Genomic DNA, 20,648 nt, shown 5'->3' with positions numbered 1-20,648 from the left:
TAGAAAAAGCAAACCAGTCCTTTAAATCCATTCAGAGCTTGATAGATGTCTGTCTACCTGTTATCAAAATGGATAATAGGGGAAAAGAAAGCCTTTTCTTTTGCGCTTATGTCAAGTGGAGGAGAACTTGCTTAAAAATTCTCTGGATGACACACTGGAATATCTCTCAGTAATACTTTCCTCCTAGGTACAGTAACCGATGGTGGGAGTGTTAAGAAATGTAAAAGAGGGTGGGCCATGGTGGCTCAGCAGGCAGGAATGCTTGCCTGTGATGCCAGAGGACCCGGGTTCGATTCCTGGAGCATGCCCGTGTGTATTAAAAAAAAAAAAAGAAAGAAAGAAACGTAAAAGATTGTTGGTCTTCTGGATCTTTCTGAGAGAGCCAGTGTTTAGATTAATGGACGACAGACTGAGTGGTGGGTCATGAAGGCTGGCCGAATTCTTTGAAGCACAATGGCTCTATTGTATGTCTAAGAGCTACTAAATTCAAAGCTATCCGAGGCTTGAATGCTTCTGTAAATATACATTAGCTTTTAACCAAACCAAAAATTATAGCAGCTTTTATTCTTTCTCTTAAGGGAAGAAAGTGAGAGAGAAAAGAGACAAACAAGAAAGCACCCCTAGAACCTTATTTTGCAACTTTGACTTCTTTTCCTTTCAACATTGTTTTTAAAGTTGCAGTGGTCCTTTGCGAATGAATATGGGGTTTTATCCCTGAGAACAGAAGCCTGCTGTCTCATGCAGTCTTCTCTTTCCTGTTTGATTGGCAGAGCTTTCTGTCTCACTCCCAGTAGAGGAGAAATGCTGTTCAGATTGCGACATAAGATATTACCAGTGGAATAAACAGTGCTATTTTCATGACAAAATGGCTATTTAAGAGAAAGGGTTTATTTAAACCGACTGGTGAGTGATCTTCCACTCGAATAGGAGCTAGTCCTACAGGAAGCCATTTTTATCACCTTCATTTTGATATTTTCCAAGCTTTTCAAGCTGAGCATACGGAGGCCCAGTGCATGCAGAGATGTTGCCGCAACCTATTATTAGCAGAACTAAACGCACAGAGCGATGCTGTCACGTCTTTTTAAGACTTAGGCCGGCAGGGGGCGCCCTAAGACTGGCTGCCACGCAGCCAAGGGGCCCGCACAGCAGGAAGACAAAGAGGCTGCTGGCATTACCCTGCCACCCTCCATCCCCCTCTTCTTTCTTTTCCAAATGTTGGAGATGAAGAAATAAAAAAAGAAAAAAGAATCCTCAGCCAGAAAGCAAAAGGCGCCAGAGAACCAAATAGATGCAACTGAAAAATTAAAAAAAAAAAAAAGAAAAAAAAAGAGGACTCAGGAGAGGAACTTTCACATCACATATTCCCATTCCCAAGGCCAGTCATTCTACCGCTGTCCCGACAATAGCGTCTTGCCTTGTCCAGCCACGTCTCCACCTCCACACCATCGTTAGCTTGGCTCTTTGTGATGTGGCCACATTTGCCGGCACTAAAGCCTTCCTCTAGGGAGACCCCTGCACGCTGCTGTTATCATGCTCAGCAGGTCAGTATTTCTTAAACACCCCCTTGGGTAGTGCTAAGGTGAATTAAACCTGGTCTCCCCACTGCCCTGCTTTGTCCTGTAAGTGGGGTGCGGTGCGAGGAGCTGAAGTTAGGGCCCTTGGTTCTCAGCCCAGCATGGTCCCTAGGGGCCCCACTTGTAAAATGAAGGGATCGGGCTAAATGATCTTTAAGTGCTCAGGTCATGTAGATTCATGAAATAAGAATTGAGAGGTTAAGGCAAGAAAGCAAACGTGTTAACCCCAAACAAGATTTTTAGAGCGAAATGTTGAGGTTAATGGAGGCAGAAGTTGATTTTTTTTTTTTCTCTTGTAGAGTTTGGATGATCAGATAGAGGTCTTCAGTTGTCTTTGGTAGATTGATAAACAGGTATTGATTGGGCTTTTATTCCACAGTTAAAATGAGGCAAGCTGATTAGGAGGCAGTATCTGTTTGCTTTTGGTTAATGGCTTGTTTATAAAAATTCACCTTTTCTTCATTATGGGTTATAAACCCAGCAAAATATTAGTTGATATGCCGACAGATTTTACTTGTATTTGTTCTTTTGCTTTTTAGAACAAACTTTAAATATAAATTTTTGATGCTCTAATTTAACAGGTGCTAATGAGGACCAGGTTGCCCAGAGGGTTAAAAAAGAAAAACATCAATATATCTCTCAGTAATCAACCTCAACGATGGGCGAGGTTGTATTTTGACTGGAATAGGTGGACAGATGTAAAAACTAAAAGGGGTCCTGGTAGGGCACAGATGCTGAATGTAGATATTAAATTAACTTAAAAATTACACGTACTTACATGATACCCAAACGAAGAGTGTAAAGATACTGTGAAGCAATATTTGGGCAGAGGTTTAGCAAAAGCTTCCTGAGCCAGTAGTGACATATGGGGCAGAAACTTCTCATACTCACCTCTAGGGAAGCAGCAGGTAGGAACGGATTAAAAAGTCAATTTTATAAAAGAAAAGAAAAGTGTAATAGGCTTCAGAAAAAGAAAAACACATGATTTCAATATGACTAAGTCTTCTCTTTCACCAAGAAAGTGGAATGCTTTACAGTTCATTCTGGAAATCAGAATGGCCTATTTTCCTCTAAATATTTGTACCCAAAATTTGATAAGCTCCTTGAGGATTCATTTTTAAATCTACTCAACTCCCCACCCCCTCTACCCCCCCACCTCCCATCACAAAGTAAGTAAAGTGCTTACTTTGCACGGGCTTTTGCAATAAGAGGTGCTGAAAAGTAGTTATTGAACTGAATGTTCCCATTAATTTTATCTTTTCAAATGCATCATCACAGCTTCAGGAACAAGCAAACAAACCAACAAAAAGATCCTTGCATGAGGTCATCATTGGTTTGTCCTAGATGGTGAGTCTATTTCCAGCTCTCATGACTAGAGAGTCATTATTTTTCCCAATTTGGTTTAAGGCTGCTGGGAATGGGCTTAATGTAGGGAGCAGAGGCTGCATATTGTTCAGATCATTAGGCATGAATGTACTAAACTCCAAAACTCTGATTTAGTGCAGCTCTTTGGCCGGTCCTTAGACCCAGCTCTCGAGTTTTAAAAAAATGTTTATTTGCATTAATATTAATATTAATTAAGGTTGCTTGCTAGGTAAGTAATTTCTGAAAAGGAGTTCTGAGCTAGGGCAGTGCAGTGGCTAGTTCCGTGACATTAGTGGGTCAGGTCTAGCAGCAATATGGCAGCGCGCTGAGTGGGTTCAGAGACGTATGGAGTCGTGTCTACAATCACAGAGGCAGCGTTGCGTGTGGGAGCCTGCTCATCTGGAGCAGCTGTTCCAATGTGTGATGGCGGTTGAAAACCTTTTCCTTCATTTATGCTTTAATCTCTTAGAGCCTTTACGTCTGCGTTTGTAAAGTGGGCAGTCATGACATAAGTGTGAGAGTTAAATGAAATAATATGTGTACAGTACCTAGGACAGAGAGAGCATTAAATCGTAGGCTTTTTTTTTTTCTTTGTGTGCTCTATGGTGGGGGTCACGTTTCATTCTTTTCCCAGGTGACTATCCCTTTATTGCGGCACTATTTGTTGAATTTTTGTTGTTTTTTGTTTGTTTGTTTGTGAAGTACATGGGCTGGGAATCGAACCTGGGTCTCCCACATGGCAGGCGCGAATTGTATCACTGACCTACCTTCACATCCCTTTACTAGGTATTTTTAGTATCTAAGATAAGCTCTAAAAAAGCCTTCTTCTCCCCAAGTATGTTTTTAGGGAACTGCTAAAAATGTATGTAGTCTTAGATGAAGATTGGAGCTCTCTGGAGTTACTGGAACAGAAACACTAATTCTTTAAAAAAATCAAATGGACAGAATGTTTTTGTACCCTCAAACTTTAAATGATCTCCTTTTGTCCCTCCTTTCATTGTACTTCTCAGAGATCGTTTCCAAATTCTGTTTTCACTGCACCTGCTGTCTATAAGATTCTTCATTCATACTTTTATAAACGAGTTAATATGCTACTTTTCCTAAGAATGTTTACTTATTAGCAGAGAACAAACCTGTAAACTAAGAAATAGAATGTGGACTGTTATCAAGTCTTGGCCAACATGCGGAAAGGTATTTTTCAGAGTACTGGATTCTCAAAATTAAATTCATGGGTGGCTGTTAATGTATGGAATCTGTCATTTACAAAACCATTAGCATGTTTAGATTAAATTATTTATCACGTTAGTTAGTGTGCTGGTTTGAAAGGATGTATTACCTTAGAAAAGCCATGTTTTATTCCTAATCCCATTTTGCAAAGGCAGGTGTTTATTCTAATCCCTATTCAGTATAGATGTTTGAAACTTTAATCAGATCATCTCCCTGGAGATGTGACTCAATCAAGAGTGGTTGCTGAGCTGGATTAGGTGGAGACATGTCTCTACCCATTCTATGTGGGTCTTGATTACTTTGCTGGCATCCTATAAAAGAGAGATTAAAAGAGAGCAGAGAAGAACGACAGAGCCACGAGAAAGCTGCAACAGAACACCGCAGAACCATGAAACAAAGAGTCCACCAGCCAGAGACTTTTGGAGATGAAGAAGGAAAACGCCTCCTGGGGAGCTGGAGAGGAAGCTAGCAGATGACGCTGTGCTCGCCATGTGTCCTTCCAGCCAAGAGAGAAATGCTGACCGTGTCTGCCATGTGCCCTTCCACTTGAGAGAGAAACCCTGAATTTCATCGGCCTTCTTGAAGCAAGGTATCTTTCCCTGGATGCCTTAGATTGGACATTTCTATAGACTTGCTTTAACTGGGACATTTTCTCGTCCTTAGAACTGTAAACTAGCAACTTACTAAATTCCCCTTTTTATAAGCCATCCTGTTTCTGGTATATTGTGTTTCGACAGCTGGCAAACTGGTGTCGTTAGCTATCCTGAAAGGCCAGAAGGAAAGAAACCTAGACAGGCATCATTCATTCATTTATTCAATATCCTTAAGCGCTCAGTTACTATGAGGAGTCAAAAGAAAGCTGAGGTGCCATCCTTGTGCAGAAAACACACACACCAGGTTTAGACAGAGCAAGAAGGAATCACAAAAGCATGGATAACCTGGAGGCAGAGTGGGGTGACCGAAAGGAAGGCTGTCTGGGGGGCAGCACTGACACCCAAGGTCCATGGAAAGCATGTTGCCTCTCACAGCAGTAAGAAAGCTGCCAGGCCATGCTGGGTGTATTCGGAGAGCTGAGAATTTCTTCAAGGGTCATGTATTTGTGGGTGAGCAATGGATTGGGTCTGTTTTTTTAAGATGTGGCCTGACCAGAATTATTTTTTTAAGCAGGAAATTCTCAAAACATGAGCATAATTGCAGAGTCTGGGAGTATGGACTATATGACCCCTGTTTACCTGGGGACTATTTATGATTTTAAACTTTTTCACGTTCCAGGTGAACGGGAGAGAAGTCTTCTATTTCCACCTTTATATCCTCCATTATACTAATTGCAGGAAGAAGGTTTCTAAAGTCCACCGTTAAAAGTAGTAAGAAACTCTATCCATGACATGAAACACTACACCGAGCCCGTTTAAAATTGAGTTAAGGCTCCCAGGCTTATGGCCTTTATTTGAAGTTGTCAGCTGTGCTATTGTGGGTTAACTGTTCTGAAAGCGTATGTTTCCCCTCCTAAGCAGTAAAGCCATTCCTGTAGTCTTATTTTATTTGCTAATACTGGGCTGTGCTTAAATATAGTTTGTGGGTGAAATTGTTATAAGTTGGCATTCATACTTTATATGATTTTGTGTTAGGAAACCTCAGTTAAAGAAAAACACAGGAACTCCAGCAAATGTCCCTTGCTCAGAGCATATGCCTTAGGTTCTCACTATATTACTTTCAGAAGCAATGCAAATAGGAAACAGCAAATGCTGTGGAACACAAGAACCCAAAGCACTGTGGGATCAAATTGGCCCCAGTTCTTTGATGAATCTTAATTTCAAAGTCATGTACCCCTTTGCTAACTATTGTAAATAACATCTCACTGTTTTTGACCAACCGGATACTGAAGGATAGACCTGATGAAAAGTAAAGGAAGTTTATCACTTAAGCAGCCCTTACATACGTGGGGACTCCTCAAAAATTTAAGTTGTCGTTATTATCGAATGTTTTCTTGCTTTGTGTGTTTCAGTTAATAACATAACAAACAAACTGCATTTACGTACGTGATTGTGAGATATGTAGTTCATATTGGATACATTGCAATTGCCCGGCCCTATGGAGAGAAGGTACATAGAGGTTGGATGGAAGAGAGCTATCATGGTAGGAAATGCACATATACTTTTTATGACAATCTTACAGGATTTTCACTGTGGCCACAGCGGCTTGCTGAGTCAACTGGTCTTCTGTTCAGATGGCTAAGAGAGGACACAAAGGCAAAGACATTTGCAGTAGGATGGCTGTTCCTGTTGCCTTCAAATAGGGCTCAAAGATGTGAACAAAGAGGCATTAAAGCATTTTAAGTTCTAAAAAAAAAAAAGCAACTGGGACCAGGAGCCTCTCTGTAGGTCCTGCTACTTCCGTCTTGTGTCTCTGCCACCTTGTGTTTTCAGGTTCATCCTGGCAACACATGCTGCTTCCACTCTTACTCCATCGGCCCAAACTGGTCACATGGCTAACCTAACTGCCAGGAATCTGAGAAATATGGAGGAGGAGTATATGAAAATTAGTAAACACAAATAGCAATTGCAAATGCAGTGGTTTCCCCTACCTTCTCAAAATCAGACAAATAAGGGCTCCAAGGAATCGCTGGTAGAGCTTGGGGATAATTGAAAGAAAGGACGATTGTCCCTGATAGTTCATGTTTAGACAGCAGACTCACTGAGGTCCCCTCTGTATCTATCTAAGCAGATAAAAGACAATTACTGAAGAGTAATGGCGTGACACAGAGAGGAGGAGGTAGCATGGGAGCCATCCACAATCACATGGATTGGAACGTTGAAGATGAAGGGTCTTCCCATGGGCCAAATGGCTCTAGAAAGAGGTAGTTGTCTCTACTCTAAGTGTCTCAATCACTTCCCCATTCCAGAGGTGGGACCACAAGGTAGAGGGACTGAGCAACAAGACTGTGGAATGGATGCTAGAGCCAGGCACTGTGGGGAATTGGAGGCTGTCTAGAAACCAGAAATCCCACTTCAGAGAAGCATGCAGTGCAGATAGTCTCGTAGAAATGCTCAAGAAAACCTTCACTTGTGTCTGAAGATAGAGCCAGCACTGAAGGTGTGTTTACTTAGAAGGCATTCATGTAGCAGAACCCAACAGAGAGAAGATTGTAATTAAGTAAGTGGCTGGTGTTTCTTCCTTGCTCATTCCCCTTTCCATCCTTCAACACCAGAGGAGTAAGGACTTGACAAGGGAGCTAGAACAGGAATGTCAAATCCATGACACCCTTCTCTCCGCTCTAAGGAGAGGGAAGGGAAAAGGAATAAAAGAGCAGATCATGCCTTCTATACCTGTAGACGTAATGGAACAGAAGCTTTCAATTTGAAATGCAACTGGACCGTGATGTAGAGGCACAGGAAAAATGATGGAATCTTCAGAAGAGATTGTTTGAGGATTAGAAAAGGAGCTTCAACACAGAAGCATTAAAGGCACTCATTGGAGAAGAAAGCAAAGATGATTGTGCATTGAACTAAAGCTGTCGAATGTATCAACAAAAGCTGACAATTTGACTTACTAGTGTTCCTCATGTGTCTGGTAGTTTAGACCAAGAGGTTGAATTTGACTTAGAAATCTGTGAGAGACTGATGTTGTGAAGTCACAATTAGATGGCATAGGACACATGACATCACAGGACATGAGAGCTGGAAAGGGCCTGCGTGCTTACGAGCCCAACCTCTTTGTCTTTCTGATGAGCAAACCTGGAACCACAGTTGATGAATGATTTGCTTAAGATCAAATTGTTGTTTAGTAACAGAAAGAGAACAGAAAGATTGTCTCCTGACCATCTTTGCAGTGTTATAAAAAATCAGTTGCCCCAACTCTTACTTTAAATTGGAATTATTCCATTATTTCACTTCAGAACAATTAGACTTGAACCTTTTTTGGTTGTTGGCCTGCTTTGCAATTTTGAAATCACCTGAAAAGTAGTGACTTCAAATTTCTTTCCAAATCATTTACAACTCAGATTTCTCATAACTTTGTTTTCATCTGTGTTCCCTGTAATTGTGACTGAAGGATGCAAGGTCTTTTTGCGTGTATTACAAATATGAGTCTGCCTCCAGGGTTATATACTATTGTCCCTTTTTCTCCCTTTGAAGCTGGATTTATCTCTTGGTCAAGTCTCCAGAAGCCAATCAAGGTCTATGTAACATTAGAGAATGATGTGTATTTCACTGAAGATGTGGGGAGGGAGAGGAGATGGTAATGCTATTATAAGTAGAACTTAATAAAAATTTCAGTCAAATAACTTGTCCCCTTCAGTGCCTCTTTAATCATCACCTGCTTCTTTTCACTCTAAGATGCCCTAACCTGTAGCCTTTAGAGCTCACTTACTCAACCATTTTTTTTTTTTGCCTTCCAGAGCTTTCACCACCCCTGCCCCCCCATAAAGGAAATGAATCTTCTCAATCTTCTCTTAGTTCCTCCCTTCCTGCACCCATACACCACCATCCCAAGGAAAACCAAGGCTACTACTTTGGGGACCATCTTAGAAAACAGAGGGACAGGCTAAAAATATCATTTTTTTCTCTGAAATAAAGTGTTTTCCAAATGATATTTTTGGCCAGTAGAGTAGTCCTCATTTATTTCAGTTCATCACTAGTGATTGGTATTTATAGATCCCAATTACTTCTGGATGTTCTGGTCCTGCCCTCAAGGAGAGTGACTCCTTTTTGCTGGATGTGGCTTGTAGAGAACTGAGGCTTCAAAGCTGGTGGGGGTTACTCATATATGATGCTCTTCAGTTTCCTCATCTTTGTGGTCTCTTTCACTGTGCAATTTCAGGTTTGAACATGGGCTACTTTGTTGACCTGATGTGGGGCCCTAGCTCTGCCCCCCCCCCACCTTCTTACCAAGTTCTCATTCAACGAACTAGATGTTTGCCCCTTTCCTAGTCCCCCAGCATCCAGCGTCTGTCCACGCCTGTCGGCTCACTCATTCCAGATTAGTGGCAGACGGGCATTGTGACCTAACGATGTGAAATCACGAGCCCTGGAAGATCTTGGGCAAGTGTTTTTCTAGATTCTCAAGCTCTTGTTATGCTCTTTTAGTCATTCCTTACCCAGGCTGACTTTGCTTAGCTTTGTGGCTGCAGATATGACTTCCTGCTCGATGAGAGGGAAGCTGGCATGCATGCAAGGCTCCACTGCCTATCTGCGAAGAGGAATTTATATTATTTGGACTAACATACTCCTCTGTGCTGTGCTACCCCAGACGTGAAATCTTGACTGGATGGATAAATGCCCTAACCCAGTGTGGCATCTCTTAAGTGGCATAGTTGGGATTTTACAGATTTTTGTGCTTAGAGTCAGGCAGCACAGTGAATCTCAAGTCTTCTTTGGCCAGAAAATAATGATAACAATCAACATGTGTGGCACACGTCATAGTTTAGGAACATAGCTTGCATTTTAAAAATTGCTTACTTGTACATTATTTCAGTTGAGCCCCACACCAGTGATACGAGGTAGATATTGTCGCCATTTTACAGATAAGACTGAGACTTAGTGAGATAAATAGCATATCCAGGATTACCAAAAATGATGAGTTGCAGAGTTGGGCTTCAGACTTAGGTCTTCAGACATCAAGTATAGTGTCTTCTCACTATGTAATGTAACCTACTGTAAGTTTTCTTATAAAAACCTTTTAAGGAGATAGTGTAGTATCAGTTTATAGGAAAACAACAACTATTACAACAGTAACAAAAACAGCAGTAAGAAAGAGGTCCGGACCTATTGTGAATTACCTGGCTATATAGAAGTTTTGAAATCCTCCAATATCAGACCCCCTCATCCCAAGTAAGTAAAAGCAATTGAAGAAATGTGGGGGAAAATGTTGTTTCAAATGTTGAAGAAAGGTAGGGGAAAATGTTTCAAATGTTACGCAGTTGTGCAAATGAGAAAGTATGATGCTTAAATTTAAGCAGAGGAGATATTTGCTGCCATGGCCTGTTTTTAGCAACAATTTGTGTCACTTTCTAAGGTACCAAACCACCTTGGTTTTGGTTGATATTTTTGAAAAGGATAAATAGGCACAATTACATGAAATCGTCCATGCCTTCTGGTAACCTCGTTCCAAATTAGTTCACAAAGCAGGCAGGCGTTGTGACCTAACAATGTGAAATCATGAGCTCTGGAAGCTGTTGGCTTGTGGCTTTGGTGAGGCTGGAATGCTGGTGTCTCTGCTGCAAGCCATGTGGCCAGGGAGGGGCTTGAACTTGCTGATTGCCATGTGGATTTTTAATGAGGTAGATTGACCTTGAATTTGGGGATTCTTAAAGATCTTGGGTAAGTGTTTTTCTAGATTCTTAAGCTCTTATTGTGCTCTTTTAGTCATTCCTCGCCCAGGTTGCTATTTGTCACATGTTCAAAAGATACATTTCCTTCCCCTGCCCGGGAGGGGTGTCTGTCCATTCAATATCCTGTCCATTTAACCTCTTCCAAAGTCTATAATTAGCTTTGTCCAGAGAGCAGGGGAAAAATACAGAGCCTGAGGTCAGGAAACGGAATGTGAGTCTTGGCTCGAAATCCTACCAGTTCTGGTGACCTCATGAAAGGCAATTTACTTCTCTGAACCTATCAGTAAAATAAACACAATTGCACCTTTCTCATACATTTGCTCTAAAACTAAAATGAGATAAAATATAAGGGAGAGCTTTCCGAACTGTAAAGCTCTTAACGCAACTTGGCATTGTCCTTTGGCCATCAGTTTGTTAGGCTGATAATAAAGACTTCAACTACTTTAGGCACTCCATGGAACAAGGTAAACTAGAAATAATAACTTTCTCAGAAGTTGACTCATAGCTTTCATCTCTTCCTGAATAATTCAGCTCTTTCTTTTTTATAGGGGAATTCTGTCAGCCTTTAAAGATATCATTTTGAACAGTAAAAGTTATCAATCTTCAACATAGATAATATCGCAAACATAAATTGTGTTTTAAGATATTAATGTAACATCACCTTATCCTTCACTCAATCCTTTATTTACTTATTTCCACCAGCGAACTACTGGGATCATGGTAGGTAGGGTGAGAGATAAAAGAAGGAATGACCTGTTATTCTTTAGAACCTTCTGCTCTCTGATTGAGCAGACATGAAACAATTAGGGACAAGAGATGGTTATCAGGCACTCAGAGATTGGACAATTAATGTGGCATTATCGCATGAAATTTAGAGGGCATCTTCTTTACAAGGTCTCAGTGCATTTCAAAATTAATGTCACTTCTAGACTTAGAAGTCTAAGTAACTATTATGTACCATTCACGATTTTTCCTATGTCTTCTTGGGTCTCTGGTTCTGTTCCCACAGACTTTCACAATAGATAAAAGCAACAATGTTTTTCCTCCATTACTGAACATCCATTATGAAAATATCTCCCCAATGGGATTCCCCTCTTTGTTTTTTTTTAATTTGGGGGTTGCAGCTTGCGTCTGAAATTTGGTGTTCAAAAGTCACACAGCAGTCAGCCAATGAGATAGGATTATAGCTCTAAACATTTAATATTCTTGAGCTAAAGATCCTGTTTTTCTCAAAGCCACCAGAGGAGTGGGAAGGGTTCACAAATTAGTCAGTCTCCTGCTTTTTGCTTGGTTTCCAGTGGGTAACCTACACCTAATGGAACCACATAGACTGAACTCAGCTTTTCCATCGTTTATGTTTCTGGAGCCTGAAACAATGTCCTTATAATGAAAAGCGCCTTCTTGGCCAAAACAGACACCTGCTGTTTGAGTGAACTTGAGAACCCTTTGGTTTGCTTTCATAAAATAAGTATTTCAGGGAAGAGCGAACTCCAGGTCTGGTGATTACCTAGGTAGGAATGGCTCCATGGCCTTCAAGGTAATGGAAATCGATGGACTGGAGGAAGGAAGTAGCAGGGAAGAAAGAGGGATGATTTGAATGAGATTATTACTTAAGGAAAGCATGGTTTGGCCTGAGGAAAGGGAGCTGTGCTTCCTAGGCAGATAAAGAAATATGTGGATAGCTGTAGTTTGCTTCTCAGAGGACATTCTGGCCTGGAATCACTGTTTAAGTTTTACTTCCAGCAAATGTCATTTATAAGCTTTTAGAAAGTTAGGAGGCTGTCTGTATATATAGACTATTGTAGAAAAATATAATAAATATTATTACCAAGAAAGGCAGAAGGGAGAACTAAAATTTATGGTATATCCTTGCTATATGTCAAGTCCTGTGCAAACATAATTTCATTCAGCCCTCTCAATTAAACCTATGAGATACCTTATTATTACCATTTTATAGAGGACGGAACTGAGGTGCAGTGAGGTTAAGTAACTGCTAAAGGTGACAGGATGAAGAAAGAGCAAAGCCAAAATTTGAATCCAAAATTTTCTGCCTCTAAAGTCTGAACTTTTGGCAGTACAAAATTTGGCATTCCGAACAGGAATACACTTCTTTTGTTTTGTCACGATATAATTTTATAGTTTAGTGATAAAATATATAGATAAATATATTATTTATCATCCTCCTGGAAACTCTCAAAATATGTTTTGTTATTCTTACTTTACAGATAAAGAAACTGAAGGGAAGAGAGGTTAAGCTGTGCTTAAAGGCATATATTGGGTGGAGCTGAGATCAAAACACTTCTTTGTCTTCTTCCAAAGACCAAGATTAAAAAAAGAAAAGGATTCTACACACAATGAATTTTCCACACAGTGATCTTTTACAGTCCTTTGGTGGGACGCTATCAATCATGAGCCACTTTGCAAAGGTGGGTCACAGAGAGAAAGAAGCACACATAGTCAAGCTATATTTATCTGTCAATCATCTAACCGCATCATCTATATCTGTCTAATTATCTGATCTATCATCTATTATTTTTCTTCCTATTCCACATTCATATAGCAGTATAACAATTATTCTTCAGTTGTCCGTTCTCAATAAAAAATACAGCTATTTAAAACAATAATAAAAAGGTCAAAAACAACAATCTATCAATAGATTCAGGAGTTAAATGGGGGATGGGCCAAAAGTAGAACAGAATACAGAACTTTCCTTCTTTTGACAAGTGAGTTCAATCCATCCCTCCCGGTTGCTAGTGTCTCACTGAGATTTGGGGCTTCAGTTTTTTTACCACCAGCTCTTGCCGTCTCTTTCTAGAATGTAATGCAGTGTTCATGTTTCTTTGAGAAATACTTTTGAGGGCTAACTAATGTTAGATGCTGTCAATATACAACTTCGCAAGACTCAACCTCTGTCCTCAAGAAGCTCACAGATTAGTGGGAAAATAGATATTTAAAGTTAAATTATGAATGGTACATTCTTGACAAGCTCTCAAAATTCAAAACTCCAAAATTCCAGATAATTTTCCCACGAAATTTACCAAAGGCTGTGGCTTTTTCTGTTTCCTAGGCCGAGTGGCACTGCCACATGCTGATGGAGAACCATGAAGTGTGCTGGCTTTGAAATTACAGAATAGTCAATGAGTTTTTAAAAATTATTTGCAGGTTTGCATTAATTAAAATTTTATGTATGAAGTAAAAATGTATTAATGTTTTTAGATTACTTCCTTTCACATTTGCATATTTCAAATTAACCTCTGATGCGATGACCCTATAAAACAGTGTGATGAGGTCAATGGCAAGGTTACCTCAAGATGCTTTGGAGGTGTGTGTGTGTGTGTGTGTGTGTGTGTGTGTGTGTCTGTGTGTGTGTGTGCATCTCAGTGAGGTAATAAGGAAGGGGGAGCTACATGAACCTGGTGAAGTTTGAGATGGAGGGAAGAATGGGTGTGTGTGCGTGTGTGTGTGTGTGTCTCTGTGTGTGTGTGTGTGTCTGTGTGTGTGTGTGCATCTCAGTGAGGTAATAAGGAAGGGGGAGCTACATGAACCTGGTGAAGTTTGAGATGGAGGAAGAATGGGGAGAAACATCTGAATCAGGGCATGTGTGAGGAAAGGTGTGGGAGTAAGAAGTAGCGTGGTGACTACTGAGAACTGAAGTCAGCTTAACGTTGCTGGTGGAAAGTGAGAGAAAATAGTTAAATGGGAGAGGTTGCAGAGGTCAGCACAGAGTGCCTTGTCTACCATGTTCAAGAGCTTAGACTTTATCCCAAAGTTTGTGAGGATTTCCTTCTCTCAAATATCTACATGCTTTTGCTCTCGTTTTGCTTTCTTCAGATGTCACCTCCAAAAGCCTGTCCCTGAACATCTTCTCTACAATGGTACTTCCTTTCAATTTCTATTTCTTAACCTTGGTTTTTTTTTCTCCATAGCATCGTCACTACCTGACATAATTTGCATATCTATTTTTAAATTTTTTACTGTTGTGTTCTCCAGCAGAATGTCGTTCTTTGAAGACAAGAATTTGGTGTATTTTTGCTCACTGTTGTATCCCTAGCAACTGAACAATACCTGGCATAGAGTAAATGCTCAACGTGTTTGTGAGACAAATGAATGGGGAGTCATTGAATTTTGTTTTTTGGGGGGGGTGCATGGTCTGGGAATCGAACCTGGGTCTCCCTCATGAAAGGCGAGCATTCTGCCACTGAACCGCCCATGGCAACCCCATGAAGTCAGTGCATTTTTAAAACAAAGCAGTGACTTTGCTTTAAAAGGGTTTACCATTCCTTATGAGAGTGGCTGCATAGAGGAAGGATTTAAAAGTAACAAGATTGGAAGCAGGTAGACTATTAGGAGATGGCTTTGGTAGTGTTGGTAACAGATGCTGAGGGCTGAAAGGCAATGGTGGATGGAGAGGAGGTGGATTAAAAAAATGTTTCAGTTGGAAAACTGAGAGGATGCAACTAGAGAAGAGGAAAGCATCAAGAATGACTTACTAATTTATAACTTCACTGATTATGGGTGATACTAATAGACATGATACTGGAGTAAGTACACTTTATGAGGAAGAGAGTGGGTCTAGTTTTAAACACTTGAGAGTCAGACACTTGTGGGCTCTTAGACGTGTTTAGTACCAGTTTTGTATCTATAGGTCTGAATCACTGGGCCGGGGAAGGGCTTGGCGAGAGAAGTAGACTGGTGTCCACAGCATTTAGGTGGTAGTTGGCCATAGCAGGATTTGAAAGTGGTTTTCCCAAATGGTCTCAGTCAGTCTCACAGATAGAGGAACATTTACATGACAGTGGAAGAGTAACTATTTCGAAGCAGAAATGAGGCAATCGGAAAATCTCAACCTTCCACCCATGATGATCTCCCCTGGAAATAGTGGAAAGGAAACTGCTAATCAAGGAGGTAGCATTCAGTGAAGAGACCTCTGCAGCTGTGTTTGCAATAGCAAGGAGGCATCTAGAGGGGTAGTGGAAGGTGATATCAGTGGTAAATTGATGGTTAATTTGTTAACAAGTAAGGAATGAAGAGACTGAGAAGATAAGGGAGAGAGATGAGGTAAGGGCAGAGTTGCCTTTCATTGATTGAAGGAATAAGAGCCTGGTGAGGAATGATTAGTCTCAAATATGTGACTTGGACACAAACGTTCTGGTGCCAGAATTGACTGACGTTTCCAGGCAGCAGCACTTAGCTGGGAGGTATGATATGTACCTAACTCTGGATGGAACCTGTCTTGGGTCTGCCAAGCAGCCACAAGGACTCAGATGAGTTGGGCTTCATAAATGTGTTTAAAAATTGTAGCTAATAGATGTATTCTAACAATTCATAATAGTAAAATCTGAACACAACCAAATAATTTGGATATCTGATGTGACTATCTTACCCTCTCACTTCAAAATAAATCTTATCTTTAGTAATATGAAGAGAGGAGGATACATATGTGGGGCAAAAGTGAGATTCATTTGGTATTTGATAACACCAAAAAATACCATGCAGTTGGAGGGAATTTTTTCCAACTCATTATTTTGACCTAATGAAATCACAGTCTGATTTTGCATTTTTCGGTCAATTCAATAACACAAACATAATGTGATATTAATATAATATAAACTAACATTATGCAATGCAAGGTAATGGGATGCAAGTCCCATGAGTTTATAGTAGTCTGTTACATGGTAGTCTGAATGAACCTTCCTCCAGTTCTCTGTAATGTCTTCTCATAATGACTCTGGGTTTACCAAGTACGTCTATCAGTCAGGGTTCTCCAAAGAAGCAGACCAACCAGGTTGTATGTCTGTGTGTATTCACACGCACACACGATTTATATTAAGGAATTGGCTCACGTGATTGTAGGGCTGGTGAACTGGAAATTTTGCTAAGAGTTATGTTGCTGTCCTGAGTCCAGAATCCATAGAGGAAGCCAGTAGTCTGGAAACTCCAGCAAGAGTTGATGTGGAAGTATTAAGTATGACATCTATAGGGGAGGCCAGGAGGCTAGGAATGCTGAAAGGATAGATGGTATATTCTTGAGGCAAATTCCTTCTCCTTTTTGGAAACTTCAGTCCTTTGTCCTTAAGGCCTCCAATTGACCGAAGAGGCCCAGCTCTATCATCCAAGGTAAGCTCCTTTACTTAAAGTTAATTGATTGTGGAAGTTAATCACAGCTACAAAATATCTCTACAGCGACATCTAGGCCAACGTTTGACCAAACCGGGTACCATAATCTAGATAAGTTGATGCATAAAATGACCCATCACAGTAAGAATAATGCAAGCAGAAGTCTGGAAAGTGCTTGCACAGTGGATTTAATCCTGCTGCAAGGTGAAATTTTTCCTTTTTAAGATAATTACTACATTATAAAGATGCTCAGGCTAGATTACTGAAGGACGAGTGGACCTATGGAGAGAGGCCGTGCATCATGAGAGGCTGTTTTGGACATTCCAAAACCAACTGACAACCCCATGGATGACGTCACAGATATACCTGGTGGGGAAGAATTGCCCAGCTCAGCCCAGTCAACCCACAGAGTCATGAGAAATAAAAAAATTAACCCACTATGTTTTGGGGTTGTTTGTTGCACGACAATACATAATTGATAGTGGCTCCAGAGAGAATTTGCCTTGTGCAGGTAATCTTGAAGAACAGTTGTCTCCTTTGTGCTGTCTCAACTAATAAGTAATCTCTTCAGGCTCATCCTTCTGAGGACCAAGTAATTTGTTCAAGTCTCTCTGAAGGACAAGAGTCCCAAAACATTTCTCAGGATTACGTTCGTAGTTTGAATGTAGCCAATTTTAATTTTTATATTCAATTCAATATATTATACTTCAAATTTATGTGCCTTGATCTTATTATTTCAATGCGTTTGCCATGGGACAGTGTTCAGTCAGATGACTTTCATTCAGAAGTGCCAGGATGATGTTTCCAGCATTATCCCATGGGTTCCATCAGTTCTAGTTTAATAAGGTACAAAAAAAAAAAAAAACCAAATCCAAATCTAATATTCTGTGACTAGCTGTGGCAGTTAGGTTCAGGTGTCACCTTGGCTAGGTGAAGATGCTTAGTTCTATTGCTGTGGACATGAGTCAATGTATGTGAATCTCATCTGTTTCTCATTACATCTGCAGTCGGCTAGGAGTCATGCCTGCTGCAATGAACGATGTTTGATTTAATTGGCTGGTGCATAAATGAGAGCGTGCAACATAGCACAGCCCAGGCAACTCAGCATACCTCATCTCAGTGCTCGCAACTCAGCCCAGGCCTTCGGAGATGCAGAAAGAAATCACCTGGGGAAAGTTGTTGGAACCCAGAGGCCTGGAGAGAAGGGCAGCAGAGATTACCCTGTGCCTTCCCACATAAGAAAGAACCTCAGTTGAAAGTTAGCTGCCTTTTCTCTGAAGAACTATAAGTTAGCTAAGTAAATCCCCTTTTATTGAAAGCCAATTGTCCATCTCTGGTCTGTTGCATTCCGGCAGCTAGCAAACCAGAGCACTAGCCTACCCTAGTCTCTACTTTCTGCCTGCTGTTAACTTTAACTGCTCTTCCAAGGACAAGAATCAAGCAGGTCAGCCAACATGTGGGCTTTAAAATCTCTGCTGCTGTAACTTTTTGAAGATGCCTTGTAATATTGGCAAGCAAGTTAGGGCTCCACAACTATCCCTTTGATTGCAAAACACAAAGAATCTTCCTCCTGACTAGATTATTGATTTTCCATACACAAATGTCTTTTCTTTGCAAAATACGCTTAGAGCAAGTGTCCAGCACCAACCAAATTCCCACGCTTTCTACCCACTTTTCTTCCCTATGTAGGAGAATCATTTTAACACACAAAACCAGACAAGATTAGAGGATGTCTCACACTACATTTCCAACCTTGTTGCCATGTGCTTATTAGCAAAATGAGTTGTTTGGGGGCTTAGTTGGACTATTAAATTATGCCATAGACACACAGCATTTCTTATGTTACAAATGCATTTTTATCTTTTCTTTTCCTTCAAGCTGACGATCTTCATTATAACAGAACTGAATTCTAATCTTTTCTATGAGACGATAATTTCTAAGTTCACCAATACTGAAGCAGGTCTTTATTTTAAGTTTGGGGTCATCCATTATAAATTCTACCATGTGCAAGCTGAAGAGGATCTATGGAATTATCAATTCATTTTGTCTGATCCCAGTGCTTAACACCTGTATTTGCAGATTGTGGTAGGGGTGGCAATGATATTTAGACCTTGACGGCCATTTTCTCAGTTTGACTGTGTCACAGCTTGTCACTTTCAGATAAGTAGCTGAAAGTTTTCTAGCTGATGATCAGGAAGAGCTGTGGCTGCTGGGAAAAAGTTCCTTCAGGTATGATCCTGTGTTGTTGCATATCATTCTTTTCCAGGAATCAGGATGGATTTACACTAAGTGGTCACTCAATAGGGGTTCTTATAGCTAAAAGCATTATATGAATGAAGACAGGCTAACCTGCCACCCCTCCAAAAAGTATTTATCTATTCTGACTTTCAAACCCCTCATTTTTTACCCCATGGAATCAGTGTTCAAGGAAGAACAGAACTTCAAGTTCTGAAACAATGATTCTGTTTGCAATCAAGATGTTATGGTTTTGAGTAACTCTTAAATACTCAATTTGTGTGCTTCTAAACCCCATGTGGTCATACTGCTTGAGGAATTAGTATATGTCCTTTGTAGGTGCAATCTCTGGTAGATTCCTGATACCAATTTAGAGTGACATTTCTTACATTCCTATGTCCATACTGAGGATGTCTTTTGAGAAAGACCTATAATAGGGGAGCACCACAGCAGGTTTTACCTAATATCTTCATTTAAATATGTCCAAGTGATGGACCAGTGATATTGTCATATTTCTAGACCTTTGCTGAGTAGACATGGCTCACTTTTGCAAAGATTGTAAAATTCAGACTTAAAACAGTCTAGGTACAGAACAGCATGCTCCATAACTTATCTATGATGGAAAATCTTTTCCAGCTACTCAGTGGCTCCAGGAAGATAATTATTAAAGGACTAATGAATGGCAGGAGGTTTAGGCTCACTGACTTGGAACTTAGAATTGGCTTCAGTGGGCAATTATAAATATGCTCTGACTCAAGAGTAATCCAACTTTCCTTGGTTAACTCCATAAATCTAGAGGTCCCCAGAATTTAGTAGTTCCTCAAAACTCTCTAGGGTCCCACTTGACCAACACATAACATGGTGTGACAGGATGAATACCAGCATTTTGAAAATGTCTGTGAAATGCTCCTATGGCCAAGTGACTGATACTGAGATGATGTATATTTTTACAGCTTCTAATAGACAAGTAGACTATTAATGTATATTTTCTCTTGGACTTAATACCTGTATTAGTGTGAGATGGATATTCTGTACCACTTAATGGCCTCTAAGCAAATGACTTAACTCTCTGCTAATCTATGATATAGAAGATGACTTTATTATAGGGTTTATGATAGTGTTTATAATAGCGAATGTTAGGTTGTTTATAAGAGAGTGTGACTTAAGTTCCCAAGATGGATTTATATACTGCATTAGTGATGGAAGAGATTCTTTTATATTGTTTTATCCTATGTTTCTCAACAGGATGATTTGCCTTCCAGGGGACATTTGGCAATGCCTGGAGATTGACTGTCATAACCAGCAGGTGCTGCTGACATCCAGTGGGTAGAGGCCACGGATGCCTGTAAATATCCTTCAATGCACAGGACAGCTACCCTCTGCTGCCCCTCAAGAAAGAATTATCCAAAATGTTAATAATGTCAGGGTTTAGAAAATAGTACTTTTTGAGGCATGGCCACAGTAATCTTTATAGTCTAATGGGATAAGCATCGGACTAGGAATTTGGACTTCTGGATTGCATGCATGTTAACAGTTTGCAATTTGTGGGAGGACAGCTTAATTTACTCCATTTGCTTATTTATACAATGATAAGTCATTGGCCATTTTTGCCTCTCGAAGGTGAGATAATCGTCTAGAAATAAAAGTGGAGTGAAATTACAATTCCATGTGACTCCTTTGTTCATCCTGATTCTCTCATGTGGGCAGTGGAGGATGAGTGAGAATGTGTTATTCATTTCTAGCAATACAGATTAATAATAATTTGTGTCTTCTCTTCTCTTGGTGTTGTGTGGACTGAGTAA

General features: G+C 40.3%; 1 long non-coding RNA gene across 4 annotated transcripts; it reads left to right on the top strand.

Moving 5' to 3' along the window:
- Nucleotides 1-1,105: 1,105 nt before the first annotated feature.
- Nucleotides 1,106-20,491, top strand: LOC143681100 (uncharacterized). 4 transcript variants are annotated; one of them, XR_013174357.1, is made up of 4 exons: nt 1,106-1,541; nt 2,853-2,921; nt 12,720-12,920; nt 20,092-20,491. It is a non-coding gene; the product is annotated as an uncharacterized LOC143681100 (long non-coding RNA). The 4 variants fall into 4 exon arrangements; XR_013174358.1 differs by lacking the exon at nt 20,092-20,491 and adding an exon at nt 16,837-17,044; XR_013174355.1 differs by lacking the exon at nt 20,092-20,491 and adding an exon at nt 13,562-13,624.
- Nucleotides 20,492-20,648: the final 157 nt, after the last annotated feature.

This window comes from Tamandua tetradactyla, chromosome 4 (assembly GCF_023851605.1).
Source record: "Tamandua tetradactyla isolate mTamTet1 chromosome 4, mTamTet1.pri, whole genome shotgun sequence".
Classification (NCBI taxonomy): domain Eukaryota; kingdom Metazoa; phylum Chordata; class Mammalia; order Pilosa; family Myrmecophagidae; genus Tamandua; species Tamandua tetradactyla.
The sequence above is the reverse complement of the archived record's forward strand: the minus strand, read 5'-3'. Positions and strand labels throughout refer to the sequence as shown.